The sequence below is a fragment of the Megalobrama amblycephala genome, linkage group LG13 (assembly GCF_018812025.1).
Source record: "Megalobrama amblycephala isolate DHTTF-2021 linkage group LG13, ASM1881202v1, whole genome shotgun sequence".
Taxonomy (NCBI): domain Eukaryota; kingdom Metazoa; phylum Chordata; class Actinopteri; order Cypriniformes; family Xenocyprididae; genus Megalobrama; species Megalobrama amblycephala.
In genome coordinates, this window is record NC_063056.1 from 7681754 (window position 1) to 7697581 (window position 15828).

Below are 15828 nucleotides of genomic sequence, written 5' to 3' on the forward strand. Positions count from 1 at the left end.
AAGTCCATTCTGATAGTCCTCAGAAAATAAACTGTAACTTACTAATATTTTAGAACTGTGCCATATGAAGCTTTTGTTCACAATAAATAATGAAAATTCAGCTTTGCATCACAGAAATACATTATATTTGAAAGTATATTAAAATAGAAAACCATTATTTTGAATTATTATTATTATTAAAATTATTATCAGCAAGCGTACAGAGGTGAGCTGATAGCTTTTTTTTTTTTTTTTTTTTTTTACCCCTTATCCCACAGATTTGTACGGAAGCCCTGAACCGCATGGTGAAAAAAAAAACAAAACAACTTGGTAGGGAGGAAAAAAAAAAAAAAATCGAAAAGTTATCTCGTTATTTCAACATAATAAGTCGTTCTAACAACATAATATCTTGTTATTTCAAGATATTAAGTCGCTATAACGACATAATATCTCGTTATTTCAACATAATAAGTCGTTATAACGACATAATATCTCGTTATTTCAAGATATTAAGTCGTTATAACGACATAATATCTCGTTATAACGACATAATATCTCGTTATTTCAACATAATAAGTCGTTATTTCAACATAATAAGTCGTTATTTCAACATAATAACTCTTCATTATCTATCAAGTATGATAAAGGACATGTTCTTATCAGCGTCCCCAGTGGTGCAACGCTAAAATATTGGACCGCCATTCTAGCTTTTACTGCGATCGCTGCGGTTTCGAATCCGCCTTTTGCCGAGTTCGTTCTTCTCTAGTTTCACATCACATATCAAAAAAGGCATTTATTTTCAATAGAAATTAAAGCAATGTTATAAAAGTGCAAATAACCTGCCTAACGAGTGTTTAATAACATTAAAAGTATTTATTGGGCAGGGTTAGCAGCATGTTCGATATTACCCACTAGAGGGCAGAATAAGACAGGGAATCAATTAAAGAGCGCAATAGTTATGTTGAACTACTGTTACAATTTGGTGCTCCAAAATCCCAGAGGTTTATCATGGGAATTTGCATTCATCCCAGGCTAACCTTTATTGAGGTTAAATTTATTAGACCATAGTAAATAAAACAATTTACAGTGCAAATGTCAGGGGTGTCAAACTTACAGCCCGGTGTCCAATCTGATTTGAACTATAATAAAACATAGAGATGCACTAGTCCAGGGGCCAAAAACGTTTTTAAGCGGGTTTTTTTTATTATTATTCTGGGCTTGCAAACAAACTGCTTTGTAATATTTTCCCAAAATTTCATCTGTGTATTTACGAAGTATGTAAGCAGGACTTTAACACGCTGAATACGGACACAAAGAGAACAGACCGGCCAGCAGAGGAACTACTGTACCATGCACAAGCTCACTGTTTGCAAAAAAATCGGGAGAATAATATAAATATTACAGTGGGATTGATATGAATATATCTCCGAAGGCAACTGTTTTAAGAAAAGTTTTGATGGCTTTTCCTCTTATCTCCATATAAAGTAGTAATATTCATTCAGTCCGTCTGCTGATTTTGTTTTGTTATGTAGCATAATTTCACAAAGCTAAAGTCAGACTAGACCTAGTTTTTGCTGTTAATCTTGAAATTATTCAGTAATTTAAATTAAAAACAACTGCTCATGCTCATGTGCATAACATCTTTGACTATGATAAAAATGCCTCTAATATCCAAATGCCAATGTTTGCCTCTAATATCAAAGATATATTTGTTAAAGGCCAGTTTGGCCTGTGAAAAAATAAACAACAAATACATTTGCTTTAAAAAAAATCTGCAACCAGTATCAGAATCAGACGTTTTGCTTCTTATAAAAAATGAAATTGGCCATGATAAATCAAAATAGATGCTAATAAAAAATATTAAATAAAAAATAATTTTAAAAATCGAATAGTCTTTTCACTGTAAAAAAAACAAAAAAACAATGCAGTTTTCTTGCAAATTAATTTGTTGTTCATATGTTTAATATTAATGCAACTATCAGCGCACAAAGGTTATTATAAGAAGAAGGTAATTCGGCCCGCATATGGTTCATTTCTTTCCAGTCCGTCCCTCAAACTAAAATGAGTTTGACACCCCTACTGTAGATGCTATTTACACTACGTGAAAATACCGATACATCCTATTTATACTAAATGACAATAGCAGCATTTTCACGATATGCTATTTATACTAGGTGAAAATAGCGATATATTCTATTGACACCATGTAAAAGTAGCCTATCAGTTCTTTGCAAGAAGTGTAAATAGTATTTAGATGCTGAAGGCTAGTATTGGCAGATACTATTTGGACCTCAGTATTTTTGTACAAGATGCAATAATATCATATAGAGTGATTATATTTATTAAAATTATTAAATGGATGCTGCATTATTGGGAGAATAAAACCCCTCCACTTTCCACCAACCCTACTCAATGAACACTTTTAATATTATTAAACACTTGTTCACATTTTATTTCCACTTTTTGAACATTGTTTTCATTTTATTGAAAATGTATATGATGAGAAAATAGGAGTGAGCTCTATTATTGGGTGAGCTCTGCAAAATGCTGATTCGACCCCGCAGCGATCGCTGTAAAAGCCAAAATCTGAAACCCTACATGTTATTGTTACGCCACTGAATACATCAAATTACAACTGTCCCTTTTTAAACTTGAGTGGCCCAACCAGACATTGGAGCTATACTGTAAAGAGTGTTTGTCAACAAGGGACGCTATTTGCACTTACTGTAAATAGACACTCCGTGTCCTATTATTTCAATATATTAGCACCTATTTTTATATCTTTAGAAAATATTACAAAACAGTTTGTTTGCAAGCCCAGAATAATAATTAAAAAAAACCCCGCTTAAAAACGTTTTTGGCCGCTGGACTAGTGCATCTCTATGTTTTATTATAGTTCAAATCAGATTGGACACCGGGCTGTAAGTTTGACACCCCTGACATTTGCACTGTAAATTGTTTTATGGTCTAATAAATTTAACCTCAATAAAGGTTAGCCTGGGATGAACGCAAATTCCCATGATAAACCTCTGGGATTTTGGAGCACCAAATTGTTACAGTAGTTCAACATAACTATTGCGTTCTTTAATTGATTCCCTGTCTTATTCTGCCCTCTAGTGGGTAATATCGAACATGCTGCTAACCCTGCCCAATAAATACTTTTAATGTTATTAAACACTCGTTAGGCAGGTTATTTGCACTTTTATAATATTGTTTTAATTTTTATTGAAAATGAATGCCTTTTTTGATATGTGATGTGAAACTAGAGAAGAACGAACTCGGCAAAAGACGGGTTCGAAACCGCGGCGATCGCAGTAAAAGCTAAACTGGCGGTCCAATACTTTAGCATTGCGCCACTGGGGACGCTGATAAGTATATGTCCTTTATCATACTTGATAGATAATGAAGAGTTATTATGTTGAAATAACGACTTATTATGTCGTTATAACGACTTATTATGTTGAAATAACGAGATATTATGTCGTTATAACGACTTATTATCTTGAAATAACGAGATATTATGTCGTTATAACGACTTATGTTGAAATAACGAGATATTATGTCGTTATAGCGACTTATTATGTTGAAATAACGAGATATTATGTCGTTATAACGACTTATTATCTTGAAATAACGAGATATTATGTTGAAATAACGACTTAATATCTTGATATAACGACATAATATCTCGTTATTTCAACATAATAAGTCGTTATAACGACATAATAAGTCATTATTTCAACATAATAACTCTTCATTATCTATCAAGTATGATAAAGGAGGCTCATCTACCTATGTCCCCAGTAGTGCAATGCTAAAGTATTGGACCACTAGTCTAGCTTTTACTGCGATCGCCGCGGTTTCGAATCCGCCTTTTGCCGAGTTCGTTCTTCTCTAGTTTCACATCACATATCAAAAAGGCATTTATTTTCAATAAAAATTAAAACAATGTTATAAAAGTGCAAATAACCTGCCTAACGAGTGTTTAATAACATTAAAAGTATTTATTGGGCAGGGTTAGCAGCATGTTTTTTTTTATTATTATTCTGGGTTTGCAAACAAACTGCTTTGTAATATTTTCTAAAGATATAAAAATCAAAATAGGTGCTAATATATTGAAATAATAGGACACGGAGTGTCTATTTACAGTAAGTGCAAATAGCGTCCCTTGTTGACAAACACTCTTTACAGTATAGCTCCAATGTCTGGTTGGGCCACTCAAGTTTAAAAAGGGACAGTTGTAATTCGATGTATTCAGTGGTGTAACAATAGCATGTAGGGTTTCAGATTTTGGCTTTTACAGCGATCGCTGCGGGGTCGAATCAACATTTTGCCGAGCTCACCCAATAATAGAGCTCACTCCTATTTTCTCATAATATACATTTTCAAAAAAATGAAAATAATGTTCAAAAAGTGGAAATAAAATGTGAACAAGTGTTTAATAATATTAAAAGTGTTCATTGAGTAGGGTTGGTGGAAAGTGGAGGGGTTTTATTCTCCCAATAATGCAGCATCCATTTAATAATTTTAATAAATATAATCACTCTATATGATATTATTGCATCCTGTACAAAAATACTGAGGTACAAATAGTATCTGCCAATACTAGCCTACAGCATCTAAATACTATTTACACTTCTTGCAAAGAACTGATAGGCTACTTTTACATGGTGTCAATAGAATATATCGCTATTTTCACCTAGTATAAATGGCATATCGTGAAAATGCTGCTATTGTCATTTAGTATAAATAGGATGTATCGTATTTTCACTTAGTGTAAATAGCATCTACAGTAGGGGTGTCAAACTCATTTTAGTTTGAGGGACGGACTGGAAAGAAATGAACCATATGCGGGCCGAATTACCTTCTTCTTATAATAACCTTTGTGCGCTGATAGTTGCATTAATATTAAACATATGAACAACAAATTAATTTGCAAGAAAACTGCATTGATTTTTTTGTTTTTTTTTACAGTGAAAAGACTATTCGATTTTTAAAATTATTTTTTATTTAATATTTTTTATTAGCATCTATTTTGATTTATCATGGCCAATTTCATTTTTTATAAGAAGCAAAACATCTGATTCTGATACTGGTTGCAGGCAAACACTGGCATTTGGATATTAGAGGCATTTTTATCATAGTCAAAGATGTTATGCACATGAGCATGAGCAGTTGTTTTTAATTTAAATTACTGAATAATTTCAAGATTAACAGCAAAAACTAGGTCTGGTCTGACTTTAGCTTTGTGAAATTATGCTACATAACAAAAAACAAAAACAAAACAAAATCAGCAGACGGACTGAATGAATATTACTTTATATGGAGATAAAAGGAAAAGCCATCAAAACTTTTCTTAAAACAGTTGCCTTCGGAGTCCCACTGTAATATTTATATTATTCTCCCGATTTTTTGCAAACAGTGAGCTTGTGCATGGTACAGTAGTTCCTCTGCTGGCCGGTCTGTTCTCTTTGTGTCCGTATTCAGCGTGTTAAAGTCCTGCTTACATACTTCGTAAATACACAGATGAAATTTTGGGAAAATATTACAAAGCAGTTTGTTTGCAAGCCCAGAATAATAATAAAAAAAACCCCGCTTAAAAACGTTTTTGGCCCCTGGACTAGTGCATCTCTATGTTTTATTATAGTTCAAATCAGATTGGACACCGGGCTGTAAGTTTGACACCCCTGACATTTGCACTGTAAATTGTTTTATTTACTATGGTCTAATAAATTTAACCTCAATAAAGGTTAGCCTGGGATGAATGCAAATTCCCATGATAAACCTCTGGGATTTTGGAGCACCAAATTGTTACAGTAGTTCAACATAACTATTGCGTTCTTTAATTGATTCCCTGTCTTATTCTGCCCTCTAGTGGGTAATATCGAACATGCTGCTAACCCTGCCCAATAAATACTTTTAATGTTATTAAACACTCGTTAGGCAGGTTATTTGCACTTTTATAACATTGTTTTAATTCTTATTGAAAATGAATGCCTTTTTTGATATGTGATGTGAAACTAGAGAAGAACGAACTCGGCAAAAGGCGGATTCGAAACCGCGGCGATCGCAGTAAAAGCTAAACTGGCGGTCCAATACTTTAGCGTTGCGCCACTGGGGACGCTGATAAGTATATGTCCTTTATCATACTTGATAGATAATGAAGAGTTATTATGTTGAAATAATGACTTATGTCGTTATAACGACTTATTATGTTGAAATAACGAGATATTATGTCGTTATAACGACTTATAACGAGACTTGAAATAACGAGATAACTTTTCGATTTTTTTTTTTCCTCCCTACCAAGTTTTTTTTTTTTTTTTCACCATGCGGTTCAGGGCTTCCGTAGATTCCGTAGATTTGAGAATCATAGTGACCAGATATTGGCCCAAATTGGACTGCATGCATATGATAATGAGATCACTGACGGGAAGCAGGAAAGTTTTTTCATTTATTTATTTTTTTTTTTACCTGGATTTATTTCCAGGTATAACTGTGTACTCAAAATGTGTCTTTGACTATATTTTAAATAAACTACAAACAAAAAATATTCATATATTTCTTTTGTCATTGCATTCTTTCTTAGTTAACTCAGGCTATGTCCACATGAAGCCAGAGCTTACCTTGATCAGAGCTTGATCTTTTTTTTTTTTTTTCCTCGTCTCAAAAAATATCTGCATCCACACGAAACCACTGAAACGACAATGTAGTACACATGCCAGACCAGTATGTGGCGCTGTAATTCTGCCACAGAGATGCACTTAAAGCGAATAAGACTTGGAGCATGCACATAAACCTTGTGCGCTGTATACAAACTATAGGAAAGCTTAGAAATATTTTGGTTCAGTAGCTTCTAAAGCACAAACACAAGCATCTAGAGTCTGCTATTGTTGTTGTTGTTTTGTACTGTTAGCGGCGTCTGACTAGTGTCGACACGTGGGGTGATGACATCATCGTTTCAGAAAATATACGGATGGGCTGTCCAAACGAAAACGCAAAGACAGCATTTTCAGATTTATCCACTCTGGGACCCGGTTTCAAAAAAATAGCGGTTTCACCTTCTGAAAACGCTGGATCCGTGTGGACGAAACGCCTATCCGATAAAAAATGTGTGCTATTCACAAAAATGCGTCTCCGTGTGGATGGGGCCTAAGTCACATTCCTGACTGATTGGCTCATTATGCAGCTCATTAGGGGCAGGGTCTTAATCTCTCAGGTTAAGCCCTCACTTCTTTCAGTTCATGGTTCAGTCTCATCAATGTTTAATTGTAATAGCTTTGTTTTTTCTTGTGTATGCTCTTCTGAGTTATTAAAGATAGCTCTCTTGAATCTCCCATGCTGTGTGTGTGTTATAAAACCACACTGTAACATGACACAGTCTGGCCAGTTCAGATTTTTACTTTGTTGTTTTTAATCCATGTAACCTTGTAAACAGTGCTTTAAGATTTTCGGGTAGGCCTAACACTAATATTCAGGTAGGGAATATACAGAAATTGATTTAAGTATTAAAATGTAAAATAACACTGCAGTCACTGTATATACTTTATTAAATCTAGAAAATGTACTAAACGATGCCAGGGGGGGATTTTTTTTTTTTTTTTTTGCGACAAAGAAAGTCTGAATGTACATGAGTCCTTATGGATGCTAGGATAGACTCCAGCTTCCCTATGACACTACATAGGACAAGCAATTAAGAAGATGTATGGAGAGAATGAGGAATGGACACATGGAAGGATAGACTTGTGGTTGTATTGTGGGGCAAAACAAAAATATCTGCCTAGTTATAAAAGAACTTAAATGAAATTGACAGAAAAAAATATTACTTGGTTATTCTCAAATACCAAATTTGAGATGAACAAATACCACGAGAACTCCAAGACAAGTCCTCTGCACAGCTTCGACCCCTCCCCACCCTCCCCACCATCCACTGTTGTGATGCATCCCAATATTCAAGCAGAAATAACTGGATGAAATATTCTGAATGATACCAATCTACAATCTGAATTGTGATGCAGCCTGAAATCATGATGAGAACAGGTCCCACGACTGAGCCTGGTTTCTCCCAAGGTTTTTGCTTCCATTTCCATCACAGATGGAGTTTGTGTTCTTTGCTACTCTCACCTTTTGGCTTGCTTAGCTGGGGACACTTAATATTCAGCAATATTAATGATTTGACTGTACTGAGACTATTGGAATGAGAACTGAACTGAGCTGGACGATGACATCACTGTTCTCTACAGTGCTGCTTTATAGCTGAATTGAGCTCATTTCATAATTGATAAACTTTGCACAGTTATTGAACAAAACTGAAACTGACCCTAGCTGAACAATAACACTATTTTTAGAGCTGCTTTACAGCAGAATTGAATTCTGTTTGCATTATTCAATCATTATTTTCCTGTATATTCCTGTAAAGATGCTGTGAAACAATTGTTATTGTATATATACGCGCTAAACAAACAACAACAACAACAACAAAAAAGGTGGATTGACTTGATTCTTTATACTAAAATTGAAAACAATATTGATCTACAAGTTGTAAATTTTGAGATATAATACTTTGCATAAGTGTGAGTATAAACACAATGAGGCTGTAAAAACAGCCTAGTGTGTGGATTTTCCTCTGTGGAGGAATGATGTCAAACGTCCCCAACACCTGTGTATCCCATTTAACCACTTGTTAGCAACTACTTTTTTTTTTTTTTCAAGACACGTAAAAACTTTTTTTTTTTTTTTTAAATCATCAGTGGGGTATTACTTAAGTATTTTATGTTGTAGAATAAAACATGAAAATATTTTGAGGTTGTGTTAACCACAGACCTTATTTGAGGCCCATTCAAAAACAACATTTTTTTAGGACTCAATCTTTCAGCACTTTCTGAAAAACAATACTTTTGCCATACAAAACCCCTGCTTGAAACTATTTTTTTTTTATTTTTTTTTTTTATTCATCATGTCCATAAGCCATTCTTCCGGGTTTCAGTAGTCCACTGCTACTAGGCCCAGTCAAGCATCTTTTTCCTGTTTTTTTTTCTCCTATTCTTATTCTTTTGCCAGTAAAGCAAATGTATAAAAAAATTATGACTGCTGAGAATTATCTGTAAATGTCCTCCAAAGTTTATAGCTAAATCCATTTGCTATTATCCTCAGAGTGACCTTTGCATGCAATCTGAAGGAGTATGTATGATGTGTTGTAGTCATTTCAGAATTAGTTAATTGCTTTGAATAGAACATTTTTGCAGAATCACTATAATCCTCCTAGACTTAAACATTTCCTTCCTTGTCATAATGATCTCCTGACTCACACTCCCGTGTGGTTAAATCCACTTGATAGTATCAGTAAGATGATATCTCCTCCTCGAAAATGAAACATTTGACTTCTGTACAGTGAATAATAGTGTCCCCAAAACATTGTAGAAGAATATAACAGTCATTTAAGAAAGGTTAGAGAAAATTAATAATTTCAATTAGAATATATGAAGAGTTTGGTTCCAAAACGCAATAACTCCATTTTGATTAATTTGAGTAAAAAGGCGTTTTCTTTACCAGGAAAGTGGCAAGATGAAAACCACTATTTTCTGTTTCAAACTTTCACATAGCATATTTTGGTTATAAAAACACTAACAATTCAAATCTATTTTGATTTTAAAAAGTTTATTATAAAAAGATATTATTTTTTTCCCAAAATGCAATAAATCCATGACACTTTTTTTTTTCAAAATGCAATTAATCCATCAATATAAAAGTTATTTTTCAAATTGAAAATACACAACAAAGTAAGTTGATTCACATATATGACAGAGTCTAAACTTTGCCAATATTTATCTTATATAAAGGAATTTTACTAAAAATACATTCAGCCGTCGCTTCCAAAATGAATTCAACGGGTCATCTTGTTAATGTTATAAATTATTTGTCATTACCGATTAAAGAGTATCTGGTGCCACCGCATGGTTAAATAAACACATTTGCCGAGTGCATTGGTATAAAAAACGGCTTTTTAAAATGCCTTCAATGTTTACAGTGGGTGGAATGGTGTGCTGTGATTGGTTGAGAGCAGATATATTGCATTCTGCAGAAAAAGGAGACTGGCGTTTGTCGCGTTTTGGAAAGAAAGGGAGAAAACATGACAGAATAACACGGCGGATATTGCATTTTGCGCAAAATTAATAAATTACTTTTCAATACCGACCAGATACAATACTGATTTTGGCGGAAACTCAATTTTTTTGAAAATTTTTGGAACCAAACTCTTCATATATATATATATATATATATATATATATATATATATATATATATATATATATTGAGACAGGCTTGTGTCACAGTGTGCTAAAGAGAGAGAAAGTTGAGGATCTATTTGCAGCAGACTTTATTCTTAAATGAAACATTAGAGAAAACACTGGGAAACAAACAAACAAACAAAAACCTGTATAGCTAAGGAGGAGCCAGAGGATCTGAGGACAAAGGCAGAGCTGGGTCTGGGAAGATTGAGATGGAGCTAGAGGGAGCGAGGATGACGGTGGATCTGAGGGGATGGAGGAGCCCTGAGCAGTCAAAGGAGTTGAAGGACCAGGCAGAGCTGCAGGCCTGAAAGCCAGGGGATGATGATCCCAGGCGAAGACACGATGAGTGACCCTGATGCAGCTGGAGGGATGACAAGCCATGGTGGAGCCAAGGGAGTGAGGAGCCACAGTGGAGCCAATGGGTCAAAGGACCAAGGTGGAGTCTTGGGCTCAGAGGACTGAGGTGGAGCCAAATGCTAAGAGCATAAGCAGGAGGCTGTAGTCATTCTGGTGGGCTGAGGAGACAGAGCATGGGGACTGGGTGGAATCAGAGATGGCATGGAGTCAATGAACTGGATGGAGCCAGTGGTGGGGGCAGAGCTAGGGATCTGGATGGAACCCACTAAGGCAATAGAGCCAGTCAAAACCAGAGGAGCTAAACAAGCTAGAAGGCTGGGTGGAACCAGCGGAGATGAAGAAGCCAGGAGGCTGGGCAGAGCCAGCTAAAATGGCAAGGCCAGGGAACTCTTCGGAACCAGAGTGTCTAGTAAGGCTGGGTGGACCAGAGGGGGAGGAGAGAACTCAAAGGTGGGAGCTTGAAGAATGACCGTGGATTGGAGAGATTGTGGCAGATCGGTGATGGAATCTTCCTTTACTTGATTAACAGTAAGGGAGGATCTGCTCAGCCACAGTGCATACTCAATATACTGAGCCAGGTTACAGGTGGTCTCTACCACTGGCATTAGCTGTAAATAATAGTCATCTAGCTCACTCCAAAGACACACTTTGAGAGTGTCGTCCTTTCAGGGTACCAGATGGCTGATCTCCAGGAATTTATTCTTAAACAAAAGAAACATTGATAAAACAGAACTGAAAACACAGGCTTAAATACATAGAGGAAATGAGATGATACACGGGACACAGGTAAATAATCTGAAAATACAGCTCCCAAAGAAAACAGAAACCACAGGAATGAAAAGAACATCAAAATAAAAGTCTTAGGGAATAGAACCGTGACAGCTTGAAACTGCAAAAAGACAGCTGATGCTATTAAAATGTGCAAATGTAGAATGCAGTACCCCTATATTAAACGTTGTTCTGCTTGCAGTGTTGCTTATTCCCAGCTAGCACAACTATATTTGAGAAGTGTTCTTCTAAAATGTATGTTATCTCATAGATTTTTATTAGGTTAATAGGCATACAAAAAAAAAAACTGACATAATCTTTATCTTTAATTTTGATCAATAAATGGGCATTTTTAGGTTTTGATCCAGAGATCTGTAAATTATTTGTTCAAAACTAGGATATATTAAGTTGCAATGAATCATGTCTTTTATACTGTATTGTAACTTGCATCTGAGTGAAAGAAATCTTTAACCATGGACATGGGGTGCTTTTTATCCCTTGTTTTTTAGTTTCATCTGACCATAGAACCCGGTTCAGTTTGAAGTTCCAGTAGTGTCTAGAGTTTGTTTTTGGATGAGAGCAGAGGATTTGTTCTTGAAACACTTGCAAACAACTTGTGATGTTGTAATTGCTGGGTTTTTTTTTTTTTTTTCTTTCTTTTTTTTTTTTTTTTTTTGAGGCTTTCAGAGCCAAAGATTAAACTAATTTCTGCAATTCTTGAGATATGATCCTTGGAGAGACTTTAGCTACTCAAACTATCCTCCACGGCATGCATTTAGACAATAGAGGCTGTGATGGAATTTTTTAATTAATCAAAACTAACATTTCTTTTTCCTTGCAGGAATAACATGTATATGCTTTTGAAACCTAAATATCCTCAAACCTTGCATGGGCCTAAGTCAGTGTGTGTCTGAATCATGTCCAAATATAAGAAAAGGGGAAATGAACTTAGAGACGGCTAGACAACCATCAAAATAGAATAGCCCCATGATATTGAGAAACAACGAACTAATAAGCACATGATTTGGGCAGATCTTGCTTTACCTAGTAATATGAGGGTTTGACATATGAAGATCCAATCATATTATAGAATGCTTTACCATGCTTCTATCCTATATAAACTGTTGTATTCTTCTTGCTGGTGGGATTCTCTTTGATTGATACGAGGTCCTCCGGCCGTGAATAAAGCATATTCTAAAACATAGTCTGGAGTTTATCTGTTTATTGCTGTGCAGCAAGTTAGGGAACACTAAAGACCTTATTCCCAAGTGATAGTGTTCAAAAGGACATTGACTGACACGAAGCAGAAGATGTCGACTAGTAGACGCAGTGCTAGAGTATAAATATTATTGGGTATCGATTAGGAGACGCCCCCGGGTGATCAGGTAATATCATTGAGTGTCGCTAGTAGACGCTCAGGTGTCGATTAGGAGATGTCCCAGGTAAACTTAAGTCAGGTGCGTAGGGGAAAAATCTACCACAATTTGGTGAGCCAGCTTCAGGAGTCCTCAGAATCTCCCTCCGTCGGTGGACAGGGACGAGGAACTTGTTGACTTCATTCTGCCAGTCTGCAGATACCTGTTCGACAAAGGGACCATTCCTGGAAGGGCTAAAAGGACTTAAGGTTAAAGTAGGACAGACTCCATACTTTTCCTTACAAATGCTTCTAAATTAAATAAAAGGTTAAATTGAATTGAATTTTGGATTCTGGTGATCCCATTTAAATGATGTTTATTTTTTTCCTTTAAAGGGCAGTGAGTGATTAGGGTTGTTTTAACCAAATTTGTATTTGTTGAGTATTTTAGTTGTTGTGATTGAGCGCTCCCAGCAAGCTGTTGTAACCCACAATAAGAAGTTTTTATAGAAAGGTTATTCTTATAATTTCTAATGTTAATAGCTTTTTTGATTTTATTATTGCTGCGTGATATTATATTATTGTATTCTATATTATTCCACCAATCAAAATGCTGCATATAACCTGAATGTAGAAAATCTGCCCAGCAATTGTTGAGCAGTCAGGAACGGGTAATTGTGATTGGTTAAACAATTCAAGCTCCGCCCCTGCTGTGTGCTGTGTGTTAGTGTGTGAGCGAATGGGGAACGCGAGACAAAATATATTCAGAGTGCAAAGAAAAATAAGCTGTACAAACTCTGTGGAATTTGTTTGTTTTTTCTGGAAAGCTGGAATAAGAGCTAGAAATGAGGTTCAGAAGATTTGTGATTTTCATTTCTTGTTGATTTCGGGAACGAAAGAACTTTCATTGAATCTCGGTGAGTACTGATTTATGAATCATGAATCATATGTAGGATTTGGGGACTAGAGTCATGTTTTATTTCATGTTTTATGTTATACTTAACTGATTTATGGTTAAGAGACGCCGAACTGTGTGTGATTACTGAGGGATGATATGTTATTTTTGTTAACACGTGCAACGGCAAGAACACTAATTGCTATATTACAAAAATGCAAGTTAACATTGAGATTAACTGCCGATGTGTTCCTATAAAACGTAATTTTGTAAATAAAACGTAAACTTGAGTGAACAGAACTGGTGATCCTTGACTCATTGAGTCATTCACATACACTGATAACGCACCCACACAATTGTTATATTGTAATTGTTTATTTCCATTGTTGTTCATTCAATACAATTTGTAATTTGTATGCAATTCCTTGATTGTGGTGATTTCAAACTTTTCTAAAGTGAATTGTTGATTTAGGGTATTTTTATTTATTCAAACTAACGTCTCAGGTTACATATGTAACCATGGTTTCCTGAGAACAGTTAAAGGTATTCCTGAGTATAAAGGGAGCACCTGAGGAAGCAGTCGACACCTACTCATCTTGAGGGACTGTTTAGCAGGCAGCCCGAAGCATGGCAGGGCAACGCAGAGTCTCATTCCCTGTTCTCAGGGAACCATGGTTACATACGTAACCTGAGACGTTCCCTTTCGAAACGGAACTTCAACTCTGCGTTTACTGCTACGGGGAACGATATACCCACGCCGCCATGCTAAAGGAGAGTGCATGCCAAAAGACTAGACAAACTAGAGAAAAGCCGGGAGCAACTCCCCCTCGGGTCACACAAGGCTGTCAGTGACAACATTCCCTACAGCCAACAGTCCAAGCTGAGCCTAAAAGAGGCCTTCCGCAAAAAGCCTTCCAAGGCTGCTCAGGCATCTAGGACCAGCATTCCATGGAAAGTGGTCCCTTAAAGGGAATGTGGCCAGGAAACCAAAAGGAACCCCGGCCAGTCACTAGAGGAGAAAGCTCACCCTTAGCGCCACCAAGGAGGCCGTACTAATCTAGCGAAAGCCAAACATAGTCTGGGCCAGCCCTGTCTGATACACAGATTCTCCAAAGTGCATTCTTCAAAGAAGAGAGCAAGTAATTGCGACTGCGAAAGAGCAGTGAGCAACTCAAGGGTTTGAGTTGCTCACTGCTCTTTCGCAGAGATGGCCATCCCGGAGAGCAGAACTCAGCTGAGCGCTATAAACCCTCGTATTGGGGGGAGTATAATCTGCTCATCCTAGGATCTACTCAGTGTCTGATTAAAGCACTGAGGAGGCTGTGCGCTAGAAAACCCTGGTACAGGGGAGCACAAACCAGCCTAATGGCTGGTCTCAACGGGAGACTTCATAGAAGTGTAGTGATTTTGGACTAGCCTCACTCGAGGGTACCACAAATTTAGTGGTTTATGGTCTTAGATATTAATATTAATATGTTGTATTAATATTAATATTGAGTCAGATGATTCCTTCCAATATTTTCGAGGCACCAGTCAAGTTTCACCTTGACAATAAAGAACAATCATGGAAGATTGTTGACTGAGATATTGTTAACTTGTAGAGCCTCTTACTGTATTATCAACACAAGGAAGACACAAGTGTAATAAATGGATTTTATTAACAAAAGGATAGACAAGAGTAACTAACAACTACTGAATGGATAAAGTGCAAAAAGATTGATAAATGCAAGTGAATGAGTAGGATGTTACTATGGCAGTTACAAGTTAATCTTATGGAAAGATAAACTGTAGTTTCTCTAGAAGAAATCAGGCAAACCTTATTCTGAATTCAACAAATAAACCGAGAGATGTTATTTGTTATCAACTGATATCAGCTATGCAAGATCTAATGCAAATTAGATAATCATATACTGACAATATACACTAATGCCAAGGTCTCTAGAAAGAGGTTTGGTAAGTGATATTTATGTCTGCCTGGTCGTGCTGAATCTGAAGGTGACGTCTTCCACTTGTTGAGCTGAGCAGCGTTGCAGTGAGAAGAAAGGAGTTTCCGTTTCACAGCCTTGAACGCGAAGTACTTGTGAACGTTGAACTCCTGGAGCACAGAGGAGGTCTTTTCCTGGAACACGCAGAAGAAGAAGCCTTGAAGAAGCCTTGAAGGTTCTGATGTCTGTACAGACGAT